This window comes from Aptenodytes patagonicus, chromosome 19, assembly GCF_965638725.1.
Source record: "Aptenodytes patagonicus chromosome 19, bAptPat1.pri.cur, whole genome shotgun sequence".
NCBI lineage: Eukaryota > Metazoa > Chordata > Aves > Sphenisciformes > Spheniscidae > Aptenodytes > Aptenodytes patagonicus.
Window position 1 is genome coordinate 5,394,544 of NC_134967.1, and position 17,777 is coordinate 5,412,320.

At 40.6% G+C, this 17,777-nt stretch overlaps 1 protein-coding gene across 5 annotated transcripts in view; it reads left to right on the top strand.

Annotated features, from left to right (window-relative positions):
- The window catches only part of RERE (arginine-glutamic acid dipeptide repeats), a 256,830-nt gene that overhangs the window by 212,906 nt on the left and 26,147 nt on the right, over positions 1-17,777 (top strand). The window lies entirely within an intron of this gene.

The following is a 17,777-nucleotide window of genomic DNA, read 5'->3' on the forward strand; positions in this document are numbered from 1 at the left end:
ACTCAAAAAAACCCATGCTGGCATTTAGAAATTGCGACTGCAGAAGTTTTCATTGCTCCAGCAGTTAAGTAGTATGTAACAAATTTATGTGACTCACTACTGAATAGCTAGTTTTATATATTTATATCTGTGCCAAACCAGTGTTAAGTTTTGGGATTTTTTTTTTTGAATTACTGAAGTTTCGCTTTGACCTTTTCAAGTGAAGTTATGTAGAAAAGATAGGGGAATTTTTTAAAACTGAGTTTGACGTTACGTGTGATTGCTTTAGTTGTCATCTCGGAGCTGAAAATGTGGATGGAATCCTGCAGGCTGTAGATAAATAGCCTTTCCGGTGCACTGTTCAGGCTTGGTTTGTCGTTCCATAAAGGTCACGTTAAAATGAGTAAAAAAAACCTCAAAACAACAGAAAATCTGGACTAGCGGGGACTTCTTATCTTAGGAATAAGAAGTTCTTCGGGCTACTGGTTTTTCGGATATCCTTGCTTCAGTCTCTCTCCAGGAATATATCCTCTCTCCTTCAGTGCTGAAGAGAGTCCATTGTGTAACTTACTTCCCAAATACTCTGTTAATCAGCCTCCAGCTTTTGCAACTTCATTGTAGTTGTAATACTCTGTTGGCAAAAGGAAGGCTAATAAGAGGTGGTTTCTTTAATTGGGTTTGCAGATTGAGCAGCGCAGGGGAAAAACCCAGCTCGTGGAAACCTAGTGGATAGACGTTGATAGATACGGTTTGCTCTGACACTTCAATTAGACCTGTCCGTTTCTGAATGGCTGTTACCAGGTGGAAGGACGGGGCTGGGGGGGAAGCTGGTCTGTTGGGTACCAGGCAGTTTCCTAAGATCATCCATCTGCTTTTATTCCTCTTCTCCCCCACTTCCCAAGGTCACCTTCATGTGCAGTATATAGTGGGGATTTCCATTTTGTTTCATTAGAAGTGTTTTTGAAGGGCAGCAGGAAAGTAAGTTAGATGCTGCCAAAGCTTTGTTGCCTCTGTATTATTTTGCCTTGTCTCCGTAATAATTAATGTTGACGTTGCTTGCTTGAAGGCTGCTGGGTTCCTGGCAGCTCTGCTTGCTTACTCCCCGGGGGATCTGTTAGCCCTGGGATAGATGCCCTCTCAGATGCAGATGCTGAAAAAATAAGTTGCAGGTACATGCATCTTTTCTGAACAGAAACAATGTGCACCCATTAATTAAATCCTTTAATAGGTTAAAAGCCCTTTTGTGGGAGGCTTCCTCTGTTAGCTTTGAAGCATTTCTGAGGAATTCTGTGAAACGGTAACCTTCTGAGCGCTGTGAGCGTTGCACGCTTGGTGCAGGGAGGTTGCAGGCTGTACACCTGTTCTGGGCCCTCCTGGGTGTCCGGGGTCATGCTGTTGCAAATTTTTCTAAGCCTAGTGAGTAACTAAACCACAGGAAAAAATGGCTGGTGAACCACAGAAAAAGCTTTGTTCGTATATTTGACAATTAGAATGGTTTCAATTACGAGACCACTTTGCAGTAGCATGTGTTTGATGGATTAGGGGAACACGAGTAATAGAAAACCTGCCTTGCTGCTTTGTGTCGCTTGAGTCTTTTCTGAAGGGAGGAAGAAGCGCGTGCTATTCGGGTTAGCAACAGCTTTCTTCTGAGTAGCGAAATGCAAGTTAAGAAGGCCTGCATGGTTTTAAGTATTAAAAAAAAAAAAAATAACCAGAGTAAATACACACAAACACTACAAGAACTTAGCATTTGAAGTCAGAGTTATGTGTGATATTTGCTTATATACTTCTTTCCACTTCTAATACATTTTTGAAAATTTGAGTTTTCAAGGGTGCTGTGGGAATTTATGCCTAGGTGAGCTCTCATTATTGGATGTTACTCTGCTCAAGGTAATTGTCCGCTGTGATTGACTATAAGGAAATAATTTGTATTAGTTGTAGGTTTGTTAGGTTTTGTTGTTGGGTTTTTTGTTTTTAATTGCTAGAGCACTGGATATAGAACAGGTACTCTTCTAACATAGATACCAAAAAAGGACACAGGTAAATGGCTGTATCTTGTAATGGTTTCAGCTTGCCCCACATACTTAATCAATTTAAAAATTCAAATGTCCTTAGAAATCTGTATATCTGTACAGTAAATAACTGTTCTTTTTCTGAAGTTAGTACCTCTATCGAAGGCCCAAAGGAAATTGGTGTTTTCCTACGTTGTTGGATGTAATTATTTGGTATGTTAAACAAATATTTTCCTTCACAGTAAATTAAAACATGCACACATCCATAACTACAGTACCTGGAGAATATCCTAATTCAGGAAGCAACCTGGCTTGTTAGCCCTTCCACCGTTCAAGTCTTGTTAGCTGGACTGTTCCTCTTGGGTAAGAACCGCAAGACGATTTAGTAGGAAAGTAGTAAGTTTGGTTAGACTGTATGGCTTTTCCATGCCATGCAAGTGACCCAGTGTGCTCTGCTGACCTGTTACCTTCTTTACTACAATTCATGGTTAATTATTTTTTCCAATTGACTGTCTTTTGAACTCTTCCTGTATGGAGAATTATCATAGGTTTGGAAACACAATGATTTTTAACTTTTAATCTTATCTGGACTTGTTAAACTTTTATTTGAATTTACTCCAAGGAGCACAGCATGTGTGGCAGACAAAATGACTAACAGACTCGTTACTGATCAACATAATCCTGAAAAAAAAGGTAATATTAACAGTTTCCTCCCTCCCTGTTACCCACTTGTTCATAGCTAACACGATGTTACTGAAAGCCCCGCTCCTTCCTCGCTAGAGTACCAACGTGGGTTGCCGTGAAGGACAGTTATAGCCAGCGGTAGTCAAGTATCTGGTAATATAGTTGCCTGCCCTTTGAAAACTGAATTAATGTTAACAAGCAAATCTCCTAGGATACAGTGCAATCATCTAGTTAATGACTTGGGATGGGGGGAAGGCACATGTTTCAAGTTACTCTTGATTTTTGGTGTTAAGGTGATAGCACCAGTGAGCGTTCATTCTACAATGGAAAGCGATAATACGCATAGGTATCTATTGTAGCATTAAAATTGCAATTAATTTGGTTTTTGTGATGTAGTCTCACTCTCAGCTTGTCCACATAGGAAAATTGACTACCACATTTGTACGGAAGCGGTGTAATTTTACTGGAAAAAGTTAACCCATTTCCAGGGTAACATGTCTATGCTTTGATATGATCCATTATATTATTGGTATGCCCCTGTCATTCTTTGGTTCACTTTCCTTGGGAGACGGAAGCTATGAAAGGTGATTGGAAGGAAGAAGAATGATATGAGAATGTAGCATTGTTTTTCTAAAAACAAACCAACCAACCAAAAAAACAAACCAAAAAACCAAACCAAACTACAACAGTCAAAACACACACAAAGCCCCCATCATTCCAAACTCATTGCCTAAATCTAAAGAAACTACAGGCTTGCATTCAGGCAGAGTTTTCAAACACAAAGGGTCTAACAGCCTTGTGACAGCATGACTGTTCCTGAAGGTTAGTTTTCAAATGTGCAGTTAATGTCAGCCTTTTGGAGATTATACACTAATGCACTACGGACAGCCTAGTTCCTTTTATCTTGAAAGGGGCTGCTTTTAATGTTGAAAGTATGGAGCCAATTATTTCAGGGTTACATGGCAGTTGTTGGGGGTGTGGTTTTTTTTTTCTCTGGCATGTTCTATGAGAGTCTTATGCCATGTTTCTCCCATCCTTTTCTTTTAAGCAATTCTACCTTGTTTCAGATACTTGCTTCTGGTGCTGCTATTGAAGATAAAAATGTCTTTAAGAAAAAATACTGCCTGGTGAAATAAGCAGTACTCTAAAAGCTTGGCATTCTGTTAAAAAAATAAAAAGCCTTTTATGGTAAGGGAGGGGGAAGGATTGATTAATGATGTGCGTGGACAGATATGGTCAGACCGTGGCAACATCTTGAAAACTTCCTTTGAATGTAGAGCACAATGGTAATGTGTTTAACCAGTAGTGCCAACCACAGAAGAAATGCTCAGTATAAAGATATGTTCTCTTTTTGTGAAATTATTCTGTATTTAACGAACAAGTGAGATCTACCAAGCTATCTCGACTTGACATGGAAAAAGTACTTGGGTTTTTTTCTTTTCACAGGTTGATGTTGCTTTTTTATTTTACATTGTGCATGCTTCAAAATTTATCAAACCTTGTATAATGCACACTTTCATACCATGCCAGTTGGAAATTGTTGTGTGGGTCCTTGTGAAATAGAAATCCTTGAGAACGGCTGTTAAAATGTTACATTATATTCATAACAGCAGCATTATTCTGTGTCACTTGCGTTAGTCAGAAAGCTGCTTTGCGAGTGGTTGAAACTTTAACAGCAAACATCCCTCCAGGGTTTATAATTTTCCAGACAAGATGGCAGAGTTGATAGAAACGCTTCCACCGCAGCCTTGCAGCAGATGCCCTGGTGCTGGCTTAACAAATGTTGAACATAATTCATTACTGCCTCCTCATCCTTTTTCAATGGACTTCTTAGCTAGTGCATTTTATAAATATTTTGTTTCAGGTGGTAATTAAAGCTACTAAAAGGGAGAAGGACTAGACCAGGGGTATTGAGTGAAGAGATACAGTTAGCTGGATGGGACTGTGTGTGCAGTTGCAGTACCTGCTTTGTGTTGACAGGGAAGATCAATAGTTTCAGGGTTTGTAGAGTTTCTGCAGAGGAAAGGATGGCCAAGAAGAGGGGGAGGTAAGGGAGCTGGGAGGAATAGTACTTCTTAACATGGCCTGCTTTTGATGTTTAACTTAATTGACTGTCCAAAGCTCCTTATTAACAGGATTAATGGGTTATTTGTATGTTTGAATGTGGATATTTGTATGCTTTCTTTTGTAAAGATAGCCTTTTCTGAAGAGTGTGGAATTTGCAAAGGGTGTTCCTTTGCTTCTGCTCCCTCATCTCCTACTCTTTTTTTTCTTTTTAATGCTTTAGTATTTCTCTAGCTTCAACTTTAGATCACAATTTACACATTTCACAGAAGTTTGAAGTTCTGCAGTGTTGCTCTCCTCTTTATCACTCTGAAGAGAGGCCAGTTCAGGAAACTGAAGCAGCTCAGAGTGATTAGGGTTTACACAAAGTCCAGGTGAGTTGCTCATAGATTTTTCTCTCATAGTGTTTTGTGTGTCTTGTATACAGAAGGATAGGAGTGGATTTGGACTCCTTGACTCCTTCAGATACTCTGATCCCCCAAGATGCATATGTGCTTCTTGGGAATGCTGCCAGCTCTTCAGCTCTTACGTTACTAGTGCTTCAGACTGAATCTGAACCAGTGAGTTGGAAGTGAAGAATTGTGTATCTTACCTATTCAAAGTCCCTTTCCTGCTTTGGAGACGTGAATGTGTAGTGGTTGCCTGCTGCTTACAGCTTGGTATTCTCAGACATTGAGCTGTTGATGATGGTATTTTTACATGGTATAAAATAAGTGATGTAAAAATTTTTACATGCCTGAGTTGAATGTCAGGTGTTTGTTGGGCCTCTTGCATGTGTTTGTGTATGAAAGATTCATGAAACATTTTAAAGAGATGGCAGTACTGTTGTGAAAAATATTGCTATAGAAAAATTCCAGTGAGTGAGTCCATTTTTTTTTAGTGCATCGTTTTCTGTATTTTCCCTCTTGTTTTTATCGTTAGTACCATTTGCATGAAAACATCTGTATTTGTCTTCATTTGCTGCTTTTGTTTTATTCCCACCTGAAGATGCCACTTTTTGTCCTGCTAGCTTGGTAGCAGCTAATTAACAGCAGCGTATAGACCTGGGGAATCCTAGTTGTCCTCGCATACATGTAGGAATGGGCTGAATCCCAGACTGCGATTTCACAAGCGAGGCCTAAGCAATAGAAACGTAGAAATAAATTGAGAAGTTACTCAGTTACCTTACAAACAATACCTGCAAGGATGGACCAAAAATAAACAATACATCTTAGCGATGTTACTGTGATTAGTTTAATGAGGGGAAAAAATGCGGGCTAGAATTACTTACAAAATGATGCACGACACACTAAAAACGTCTTATAATGCGCTTATAATGTATCTGGCTAGATCCAGCGTAGTAAAGTGATTTTTAACTGAGAAAATAGTGTTTGTGGTCTGTCTTCCATGTGTCACAGGGTTTCTTTTCCAGAGTTGTGTAATGCCTCAAATCCCTGTTACTGCAAGATGTCTGCCTTAGTTGTGTCAGCTGGTTGGGTAATTGAACGTGTTTGTAATCAGAAAGGAGCTTGCATCTTGAGTCCATGGCTTTTTGTTTCTTTGAATTTTCCTAAGCCTGCAAGATACGGGGTTCGTGGTTGGTAGAACAGGATGCTGTCAAGTCAAAAACTGGACAAACAGATAGGGAAGAGTTAAGCAGGACAGAAAGGCTGTTGTGAGGTAATAATGTTACTGTTGAATAACTTGAGGTGATGAATTGTTTGAAGCAGCAGATGCCTTTAAGAGCTGAGATGGCTGTCACTGCTGTGTTTTTCTCCTAATTGATGGAGAACTGCACATAAAGCTGAGAGCATTCTTAGGTTATTGAATATTTCATACAGAAAACACAGGGATTCTGCATTTAGAGAGGCTGCAAAGATATCAACTGCAAAGAACCTTTTTCTAACACATAGCTTTAGAAAGTACTTCTCTTTCATGCCTGTTGGACCAAACCGAATCAAATGCATCATGCCTCTGACTGGACTAAGTCATCACTCTTACAAGGCATGTGAGTAACCCCATGAAGTTCAACAAGGTCCTGCACCTGGGTCGGGGCAATCCCCAGTATCAATGCAGACTGGGTGATGAATTGATTGAGAGCAGCCCTGCAGAGGAGGACTTGGGGATACTGGTGGATGAAAAATTGGATATGATCCGGCAATGTGCGCTTACAGCCCAGAAAGCCAGTCATATCCTGGGCTGCATAAAGTGTGGCCAGCAGGTCAAGAGAGGTGATTCTCCCTCTCTACTGTGTTCTCATGAGACCCTACCTGGAGTACTGTATCCAGCTCTAGAGTCCATGCTACAAGACAGACATGGACCTGTTAGAGCAGGTCTAGAGGAGGGCCGTGAAAATGATCAGAGGGCTGGAACACCTCACCTATGAAGAAAGGCTGAGAGAGTTGGGGTTGCTCAGCCTGGAGAAGAGAAGGCTCTGGGGACACCTTATTGCAGCATTTCAGCATATGAAGATGGAGGAAGACTTTTTACCAGGGCCTGTAGTGACAGGACAAGGGGCAACAGTTTTAAACTTAAAGAGGGTAGATTTAGTTTGGATATAAGGAAGAAATTTTTTATGGTGAGGGTGATGAGACACTGGAAGAGGTTGTCCAGAAAAGTTGTGGATGCTCCATCATTGGAAGTGTTCGGAGTCAGTTTGAACGGTGCTTTGAGCAACCTGATGTAGTGAAAGGTCTCCCTGCCCGTGGCAAGGGGGATGGACTAGATGCTCCTTGAAGGTTCCTTCCAACCCAAACCGTTCTATGATTCTATGTCTGCCCCAAACTTTAGGTTTGCTTATCCCTTAACTGACACTTTTCCATTTCACTGAAACAGGTAGGAAGGAGGTGTAATCTGTAACGGGACTTCCCAGTGCTCCTGCAGAATCTATTTAGTGAGTCTTCAAGCACTGAATCTTACTATGATTAAGCTTTGGTTTTTATATTTCTTCCAGCGTAAAAGCTTGGTGATAGCCCTCGTCAGTGAAGTCTGCTCTTATCCTCCCCTTGAAAGCAGCTTGAAAGCAGGAGAATGCGAATTCCTTGTGTCTTGGCTCAGCATAGCTCAGATTCCCTGTGATCTTCATGTCTTCCTATTTTCTTCAGCTACTGTTTACAGACAAAAGAAGCTTGTTAAAGGGACATTTCTTTTTAAAGCTGGGAAATAAAATTATTTGGACGTTTTAGTCCAAATTCTTAGTCTAAAGAATGTGGAGGTCTAAAGTAGGCGTATGTAAAATCTTTTTTTTTTCTTGCTTTCTTTGGCTGAAATTCAGTTTTTTGTCTTAGCAAGTCAGGGTTACTCTAAATTAAACCAGGTTTTATGTGAGTAAGATCATCACTTTATCCCGGATGCCTTCACTCCATTTGGACACCAGAGCACTCAGACCGGAACATTTGCCTGCATCAAGCAGAGGTGTGTTTCTCTTTCCCTGAAAAATACTACCTGTCTATATTGCCAGAAAATAAATTTTGTAATACCAGACCAATGAGATTTTCTTTGACATGTTGCTATGATCTCGTATTTTCGAGGAGTTGACACGAGCGGCATATTACAACATGGTACTTAAATAGGCAGGATACTATCTCTTTATCTTCATTCACTCATCACCTAGACCCTGCCAGGAAGAATTGCAGGGGTCTTTGTGTCTCGTGTGCTCAGCCACTGCCCCTTCTGGGAATTTCTACCCTTTCTGATTCTAGAGGGATTGGAGGGAGGAAGAAAAAATCTTAAGGGAGGGCCAGAAAACAAAGCAGAAGGATCATTTGACAGACCATGAAGTTAGTCTTGTAAAGAGAAAACTGACTTAATCTCCTTGTTCTTTTGTGGGCCTTCTCTTCTGCCTTGACTGGTCTCTCTCCAAGTTCTGTGAAATGGGATAATATCTCGGCCTATTCTGTAAAGGTGCTGTGGAGATAAAACCACTTAAGATTTAGAGAGATTGCTCTAAAGCTTGGTTGTAGGAGAGGCTTTGTAAGGACTGGGGTGGACAGGGAAAGGAAAAAGATAGGAGCTGGAGGATTCCCAGAATGATTTGTCATACGATGTCAACGTGGCCTTTCTAAGCTGACCTTTTTACTACATATTTGATGTGATGGGGCAGTATACAGAGAAACCCTTTACACAAGTATTCGATGTCTGCAGGAAACGTTAACTTGTGCACTACATGTGGTTGTTTGCTGAACTTGGCCCCGAGCCCAAGCACTGTGTTAAACACTGATCTTGTTTTGCAAATGGAAATCTTCCACAGTTAAAAGGAAAAAGGAGAATGTGTCCCCACCGAATAGACTTTTGGCATTCCAGTTTTCAAACTTACACATGGCAGTGAAATCAACACACTGAACATCCATCTCAAGCTTTTTTCCAGCACTGAGCTGTGTCATTGGGTCTCTGCATCTTTCTGACAAATTTATTTATAGCGTAATATTTTGCTGTAGTAAACCAAATCCAAAACGTAATGCAACTTAATAATAGATGAAAGCTGGTGTTGCTGTGTCTAGAGCCGCAGGTTGGTTGGTTTGTTTGCGGGGGGAGAAATCTGTTCTTAGATTCTTTCAGGGGAGCGAATTCTTAAACTAACTCAGTGTGTACCCACTTCTAGTTAATGGAGTTTTCCATGCGGTAAAGCACTAGTTTTTACTTCACTCTGATTTACGCTCATGTAATACTACTCATTTTATAGATGATCAGTAAAAATGAAAGTATTGTACGCAAAGCTGAGGCTGGAAGTCCTAGCTGACAATATAACCTCACTCTACAGTATGTGCTTAAAGGTAAAACCAGGTTAAGGTTACAGTTGCAGTTCTGCTTGCTACTACCACCTTGATTTCCCCCTTCCCCCCCAGTGGTGTGTTTGAATTCTGTCTGTAATATCTTCTCAGATTCATGATGTGAATGCTAACTTACATCTTCAAGTAGAGCCTCCTGTGTGGCACCACTGTAGTTAAAGGACATGTATATCGAGGGCCGATTTGCAAGTGGCATTGCTTTACAAACCTGCAGCCACCGTTAGGAAGCAATTGAAGAAGGTAGAGGATTCCAGGAAAACAAAAGTGTAAGGAAAAAATGCACCGGGGAATTTTGGTGGCCAATAGGGATGGAAGTGTCTTGTTGGAAGTGCAGGATGCTTCTGTGAGTAGGTTTGTTTGTAAATAGTGCAGTGTATAGGTTGCCCTCTGGTAAACTTATAAAAAGTCATATTCCAGCAATTTCAGAAACTTTGTGGCTACAGCTTATCAGATAATAATGGAGTATCCTTTTAAGAGGCACGCAAGCATAAATGTATGCTAGTAGGCTTCACTTTCTCTCAAAGGAGGCCAACAAGTATTGATACAACCTCTTCTTTCTTGTTGTTTTTAAGTTCTCAGTTACAAGCGGTTCTCTTTTAGTTTCTGACACCTTGGTTGCTGTGTTGAATACCAGCCACTAATTAAAATGATCACTCACGCTGCCTAGCGGTAGGTATCAACATGCTGTGACTGTTAGACATGGTAGTAGGGAATAAATGGTGTAATACTCCGTGCATTTGGAATACCTGATCAGTCAGTCTATGTGTTTCCAAGGCATATTGGCATAGTCTAACTAATAGTAAAGAATTTCTGAGCTCTTATTGATGCAGCTGGAATGAGACTTTTCAGTGTTTATAAACTGGTAATGAGAAACAGGTCTGTGCGGTGGAGGGCTGGGTGGGTGAGAGTGCGATTCCAGGGGAAGTGTGGCACAGCGGGAGCTGTCAGGCATCATTCGGAGGAATTGGTTGCATAGTTTTGCGTATCTAATAAAGGAGTACAATGAAGCGGTCTTCAGAATCTTAATCTTAATTAATTCTTAATCTTCAGAAGATTGCTGACTGGGTAAAAAAGGCATTTCATTCCTCTTTATCAGAAACTGTCTCAATCTCTACTTAACTTGCAGAAGAACTCAGGAAGGCAGGTAGAGACAGTACAAGCCTAATACCTATGAAGAGGGAGATAAACCTGACTTCGTTTGCGTGAGGGAATGAAGCTTTTCTTGGGCAGTAAAGTGAAATGTAGAGAGGAGTGTGTCAGGGAAGCAGAAAGGCAGCTCCAGAATAAGATTGCCAGACTCTTGGAAGGAAAATGTTACGTAAGTGGCAGACCGGCTATGGAATAGGTCAGCGCCCTTGCTTGACAGATTTCCTGGGGTCTGCACTTCTTTTTCCTCTGGCATAAGAATGCAGGGCCAGAACAGGCCGGGGGGGATTGCTGAATCTCAAGTTCTGTTGTCACAGGCAACCATCTCTCAAATCCCTTTCATGAACGGATCAAACTTCATATTAAAGCTCATAAGGTCTATAGCCATTTGTTCTTTTGCCAATACTGCCCTTTCGCTTTAATGGCTCTTCTATCTCCCTGGTGGATAACTGCATGTGGAGCTACAATTCCGTATAATAGGTATTGTACAGAGCCAGATAAATGAAGATGCCTTTTCTAATGCTGCAGCTGCTTTATGTCATCCAATGGGTCAGAATCTGAAATTTGCCCAACTCGTGAGAAATAGCTGTTAGAAGGTTAGCTTGCCTCGTAGTGTGAATCAGAGCTCTTGGGTTTTACTCCTGCCTCTGAGATCGCCGGTTCTGAGTGGCAGTTGATTTTGGGGTTGATGAAAAATACTATTGCCTTAACTTCATTGTTCCATCATACTTGTTTTCTCTCCTGCTTACATGGTTCTTCTATCGGAGGTTAGCATCCCTGTAGTGGACATGACAGAAAGGTAAAAATGAGCCCACTGTTTCATTGCAGTTGACAGTGTAAACTGAAATCCATGACATTTTAAGTTAGCGCACTTTGTAAAATTAGCTGTGGCAGCCATATCACCTGTCCTGACACCCCTGCTGTGGATGTGGGCCACGTACAGGGAGGACAGGATTAATGGCAGCAGCCCAATTTCATCTCCGAACTCACTGTAGTATGATTTGCAAGACTTCAGGAGTCAGAGCCCTAAGTCATGCCCCAAATTACAGGCACCTTTTTTTTTTTTTCTTATCCCTAATTGTGAAGCGGGGATCAAATTCACTTTCCAAGGGAGTAGCTAGGATTAATGCTTGCTGGAGACACCAGGGCGGAACAGAACTGTAAAGAATTAGCAATTTCTTTCACTTGTGAGCTCACTGTATAGGTGTTACAGTAAGCTACAATGAATTGGTCTTCCTAATACTGCTTTACAACTCTTACCATTGTCTTTCAGTTAAATTTTGCTTGCTAAGGATTTTTTCCTGACAGAAAGAATTTGCGACTGGAGGGAAGCAACAATAACTGAGGGAAAAGCAGCTTACGTGGCAGTTCTTTTGTGGGTTGGGGGGTGGAGGGGTTGCTTGATGTCCTGCTTCAATATTCCTCTTTTCATATATTGCTCTGATAAACAGGAAAACACTTAAGTACCCCTCAACCCTCCACACTTAATCTAGAAAATCTACTGGTTTAGAGAAATGTTCTTGGAGAGCAGTAAAAGGAAAACAGCTGTTGAGGGATCAGATCTGAGAGAAACTAAGTCTGTTTAAAATCAAGGCTTAATGACGGAGATGTCTGAGGGTTTTCGTTTGCAAGTTTGTTGCTTTGCCCGTAACTCAGACTGAATAGTAGAGCAGGAACCCATCCTTCTTAAACCTGTGTTTGTGTAGTGTGTGAATAGTTTTCAGTGATAAGCCTGGTCGTTTGTATGAGTTTGTTTGTGTCCTGGGTTTGGCTGGGATAGAGCCGAAACCAGGACAATTTGATACTTTCCAGGTGTGAAGTGGATGGCTTTCTTCCTCCATCTGGCTTGTTCAGGTGTTGGACATCCTGTGATAGAGATTTTTATTAAGAGGTCAAATTCTAGCTGTCTTCAGCATGGAATCAGGGGGTTTGATAGTTTTCGTCATGAATTAAGCAGTTGTGAGGACTTTGAGGATAGCTGCAATAAAAAAGGGATGGAAAATATTTCTGTTTCCAGGTGATTGCATCTTCACTTTCCTCATTAGCAGCGAGGATTATTTTACGAGGTTTGTTTGCCTCCTGTGTAGTTTTCAGTATTTTCTGAATGCTGTTGTTTTTAATATGACTTTATAATAAACTATTAAAACTCAACAGCTCCCCTGTAGGTCATGAGCTGCAAAGGGAGGAAGCTGTGTGTCAGGGAAGATAATGCATACATTTGACAAGCCAGGCTTTGTGTGATTCATCACAGATGTGTATGGAAAACCTAAAACATCTGTTACATTGAAATGTGGAATGCAGGTCAACGTGCAGACGCATCAGCAGTCTGAAACGGTGCTGCTAGTGGCAAAGTTGCATTGCTGGTGATTGTCTCGGAACTAAGAGGACCTTCAATTCTTATTTCTGTATTTAAATAAAAGCAGTTACAGACTGTGACATTCGAGAAACAAATGGATTATTCCTTTCTTAACTTTCAGCTCTTCTTGCCCTATTAAAATGGGAAAATCTGATCAAACTCAGAATTTCCATTTGCTTATTTATTTGAGTGTTCTTGTTTCCTTGTTTTTGTGGTATGTTATCTTCTCAGTGACCACTGCCTGCCCAGGAAAGAAATGGGGCTAGGACTGCAGAGCACAGTGCAAGTAATCTGTGTTCTTAATCTAGAGGCAAAAACCTGCTCTCCAAAGGAATAAGGGGGGGAAAAACCTATCTGACATCATGGGAATGAACTCCTACAGAGGACGACATCAGATTCCAGTAATAGAATATGGCAAGAATCAGATTTGTTTTGAAACCTGGTAATATGATATATTCTAACTTAACCCGGGGAAGGCAAGAGACAGACAGTTACACGCAAGGAAATAAACAGAAGTACCAGCTATAATTAACAGGATGACAGTCCTCGGGGGCCCATAAAATGTCGTAGGATTTGCACATTTGACTATTACAGAGAAGCTGCAGCGACTTGGGGATTGGAACTTTTTTCTGGACCATCCAAGGTGCCCCAGAAGTGTTGAATAATGTGGCCTGTCTGACCTGAAACGCTTGCCCACACGTGGACTAACTGATGACTTTTAAACTGGAGCTTGAAAGATAGCTAGAAACTTCTTTGTTAAATGTTAGAGACTCCAGTGTCTTCTCAGGTAAGTTGAGCCAGGAACTTGCATTGCAAGATGTAAGCACTTAACCATTTGAGATAATCTTTTCAGGTCAGTAAAATGTCATCCATCTTACCACTGTGTAAATTTCCAGCTGAACAGAAGGGGAATTTGCTGAGCTATGTAATGGTTGTCTGTTTTAGCTAATGAGGAGTGTGAATGTGCGGGGGTTATTTTATTGCCCCTCCCTAATATTCTAGTGAGAGAAAACCTTTCTAATTCTGATGAGCTCAAAGTCGGTATTTTCTATCATCCCTTCAGTTATGTGCCAGTGTCACTCCAGTGAGCCTGAGGCATCCAGTGGAGTGCTGCAGCAATGCAGAGTATTGATTATAAGTGACAATTAACTGCGAGTGGTTTGTTTTAAATACCGACTTGCATTATTGCTGCGAAGTAGTCAACTAACAGAACAAATAAAGCTAACAATTATAACACATGAAATGCTTTGGTAAGTATAGTTTGATTCTATTTGTAAAATTGTCATAATGCAATAATAAAAATATTTTTGAAGCAGTAAAACTTTTTTAATAACTGCAAGCCTAATTTCAGTTGTGCAGAATTAGGAAACAAATCAGCATATATATACCTTACTGAAATGCAGGAGGATTAAGTTCCCCGCTAAATAGTAGAATTAAATTTTTAATACTTTGTTTAAATGAAAATTATGAAAGTAGAAAATGCTGCTGTCCTTGTGTTTGGAATGTCACTTTCTGCACACGCATGCACACACACAAATTGGTCCTTCATTTAAATTAATTAAAGTTGACATGCAAACCGCAACAGAAAGTAGTCTAGTTGGGGATGAAATTACCAGAGTCTGTCAATATTTTTTGATTGGTTTGAATAGCTGATTGTACTGGGTATAATTCTCAGCCCCTGTATAAAATCCATAAAATAGGAACTGCTGTGGTTGAAGGAATCTTTTTCATTTTCTGGCAGCCATTACATGCTGCCAGTACAAAAACATTTTTTTCTTAACAGTCCTTTTCCAAGCTCAAAAATGGATTTCCCCCCAGCCACTGTCACTCAATTATCGCCTCAGGAAATGCATAGATATAACTGATGATCCCTTTAAAACATCCTGCGGTATTCCACTCCTCCCATCCTTCATTTTTCTTCTCACTCCAGTCATTAAATGTAACATTGCCGATGTATGTTTTATAGGGTGACCCTGACGGCTGTCGCTTTGAGGATGTGCAGAGATAATAAGATTGCGCATGTAATGAAGGGCAGATAAATAGAAAAATGTTTACGGGATGGAGTGCGGTAGTTTTAACTGCTTTATGGCTTGCTTCTCTCTCATATACGCGCCCATGTGAACCACCACTGATACCTTTGCTTTAAATAGTGAAAATGTGATGTATTATAGGCATTGAGAAAGGTATTGTCGTGATGTAGCCAGTAGCAGTGAAATGGGTTTTTTTGTCCCACACCTGAACTCTAGCAATATGCAACCAAGAAACTTAATTATTGAGCTGGTACAAAAAGAAAGTGCAGTTAAAGGGATAATGTATCGGTGCTTGGCACCTTCATTGAGAAAATCCTATTCCTTGTATTGTGTTGCTAAATTCTTAATGTCAACAGCATTGATGGAAAAGTGTATGTGAAGGGGGAAAGACATGATCCAGCGCAGACTACGGTGAGCTCTGCTCTGAAAGCTTTTCTAAATACCTTGCGTTTAATTTATCCGCGTATTTATCCCACTCCTTTTTGTCCTGGTGTGTGAGATCCAATATTGAGAACTTCTAGTTAACAAGAGACTGGCAGTGAAAGATGTTGCATGAAACAGCTGTGAACCCCAGGACTTTCATGTGGGTTGTAAAATGGAATGAAAGAATTGCTGGCTCAAGAAAATAGGAACTTCTCCCATCTTTGCAAAAGCATTTCATCTCTCTTCTTCAGAAGTACATTGTGCTTAATTCACCTGGCCCATGTGCATTTTGTTAGGGGTAGCGCTTTGGGCATCAAGATGTAAGTGAAAAGGGAAAAAGGCTGAATATTGGCATTTGGTAGGGAGAACAAATGGATGTTGAACAGTGGGTTGGAAGGAACCTGCGATGTATGCCAGCCTGAGCCTCAATAGGAAGAGAGATGCCCTGGCTCCACAGGGGCTAAATTACATTCTCCAGGCTCTGTCTGCATGAAGCAGTTCGTACTCCGTGCCAGGTGAAAACATCACATCAGTGCTGAAGAATTGGGCTCTGCTGGAATGGGAGACCCCTCTATGCTGCAGATTGGGCAGCTGAGGCTGAGCAGAGGCTGGTAGAGTTGTGTGGGAAGGCAGGAGGTAGAGGCTAAGATTAGGAGCGGAGGGGAAAAAAAGTTAAATGGTTGGAATTAAAAGTGGTCAAGCAAATCAGGATTTCTAACCTCAGAAATTTTGATAATATAAGTTGCAAAGGGGAGCTGAGTAGAAAATAAATCCTCGATAAATGTGTGTAAGGCAAGCAGGTTCTTCACTCTTTCGCTATTTTGATAACCTCTTAATTGATCAAGCACCGGAGATCCCTGTGGGGAGTACCTGGTAACACTGGCAGTGGTTACGCAGTCCTGGAGAACTATAACTGACACTATTAAAGATAGGCTCTAATAATTAATAATGGATGCAGCCAACAGTCTGTGAGTTCCTATGGGGATTAGGAACTCTGTTGATTAACAAAGAGGAGTCTCTGGAGGAAGAAGCCTTAATTACAAAAGCTTTCTTTTCATTCTGGCGTGAGGTACAGCTGGAGAGAGGGTCAGCAGCTTTTAACTGTGGCTGAGGCTTAAAACAATGCACTAGCGTGTTATGCGTTTGTTTTTGCAGAACTGTTAAAGCTGGTACTTAAATCCCTAAAAATGAAGGGGGGAAAAAAAAAAAGAATTGTTTGCATAGAACAGATAGCGAGGGTAAGTTCCATAATATGCTAATTATCTTATTTCCTACCAGTATATGCAACCTTAATTACAAACACTGGAAAAGGTTAGCCAAATGAACTACATGAAAATTGTGAGTTAGATGTGGCACAGAGACATGTTATTGGTGTTTTTTTCAGGCTATGGGCAATAACATTTAGATTTCACTGTGGTTTGCTAAAACCATACAATCAAGTGGTAAGAATGAAACAAGCGTATCCAATTGAAAGAAAAGGCAGCTTGTATTGAGGGCGAAAGGAAAGCTGAGCTGTTGAGGAACGGTCAGCCGGTACCGTGCTTAATAAGGATGGATAAGCCTATCCAATAGGCCTGGTTTTGAATTATGAAGGAATTTGAGAGCCTGACTGTCACTGGTGGAGCTGTTCACGTAGTTTGAGGTTAATCAGTACAATTGCACTTCTCATACAGGATTGATCTTGGCCAATCTATAAATCTTCTGTCTCTGTTTCTGTACGCTGTAAAACTTAAAAAGGATGTGCTGAGACTTAATTTGTAAATACCTCATTGACTTTGTCATCAAATGGAAGATGCTGTGCAATGGTTGAGTGTTACTGTGTTACTGCAGATAAATGTTTGTTTCAAATGAGAGATTATTTACATCCTATCTTGCATATTTCTTTCCTTTTTTCTCCCCACTTTGCAGTCCCTGTTCACTGCCTCTTTTCTACTAGTGATGATTCCATTGCTGTTTGTGTCTCTTGCCACTTCCAGTTCCCATGCATAATTTTGTTGTAAGAGTTGAGTTTAGTTTGCACTCACGTGTTACGGTTTTTGTTTGTTTATTTTGGGGGTTTTTTAATTATTTGTGAAGGAGGGCAAATATATTCTCTTGGGATAATTACAGAAATGATCTTTGTGTTTCATGTGTAACATGAAAAATGAAGTTACTTTAGTCTCTTCACTGCTTGAGGAACTTTGGAGTGAAATCTTCAGGTTTCAAACTTGCTTCGACATTCTCAGGAGCGACACAGTTCTCTAATGACCTGTTGTATCATAGGCCCATGTCAGCTATCTCAACAAAAGCATAATTTGTAGGGGGTAGAAGCTCGCTC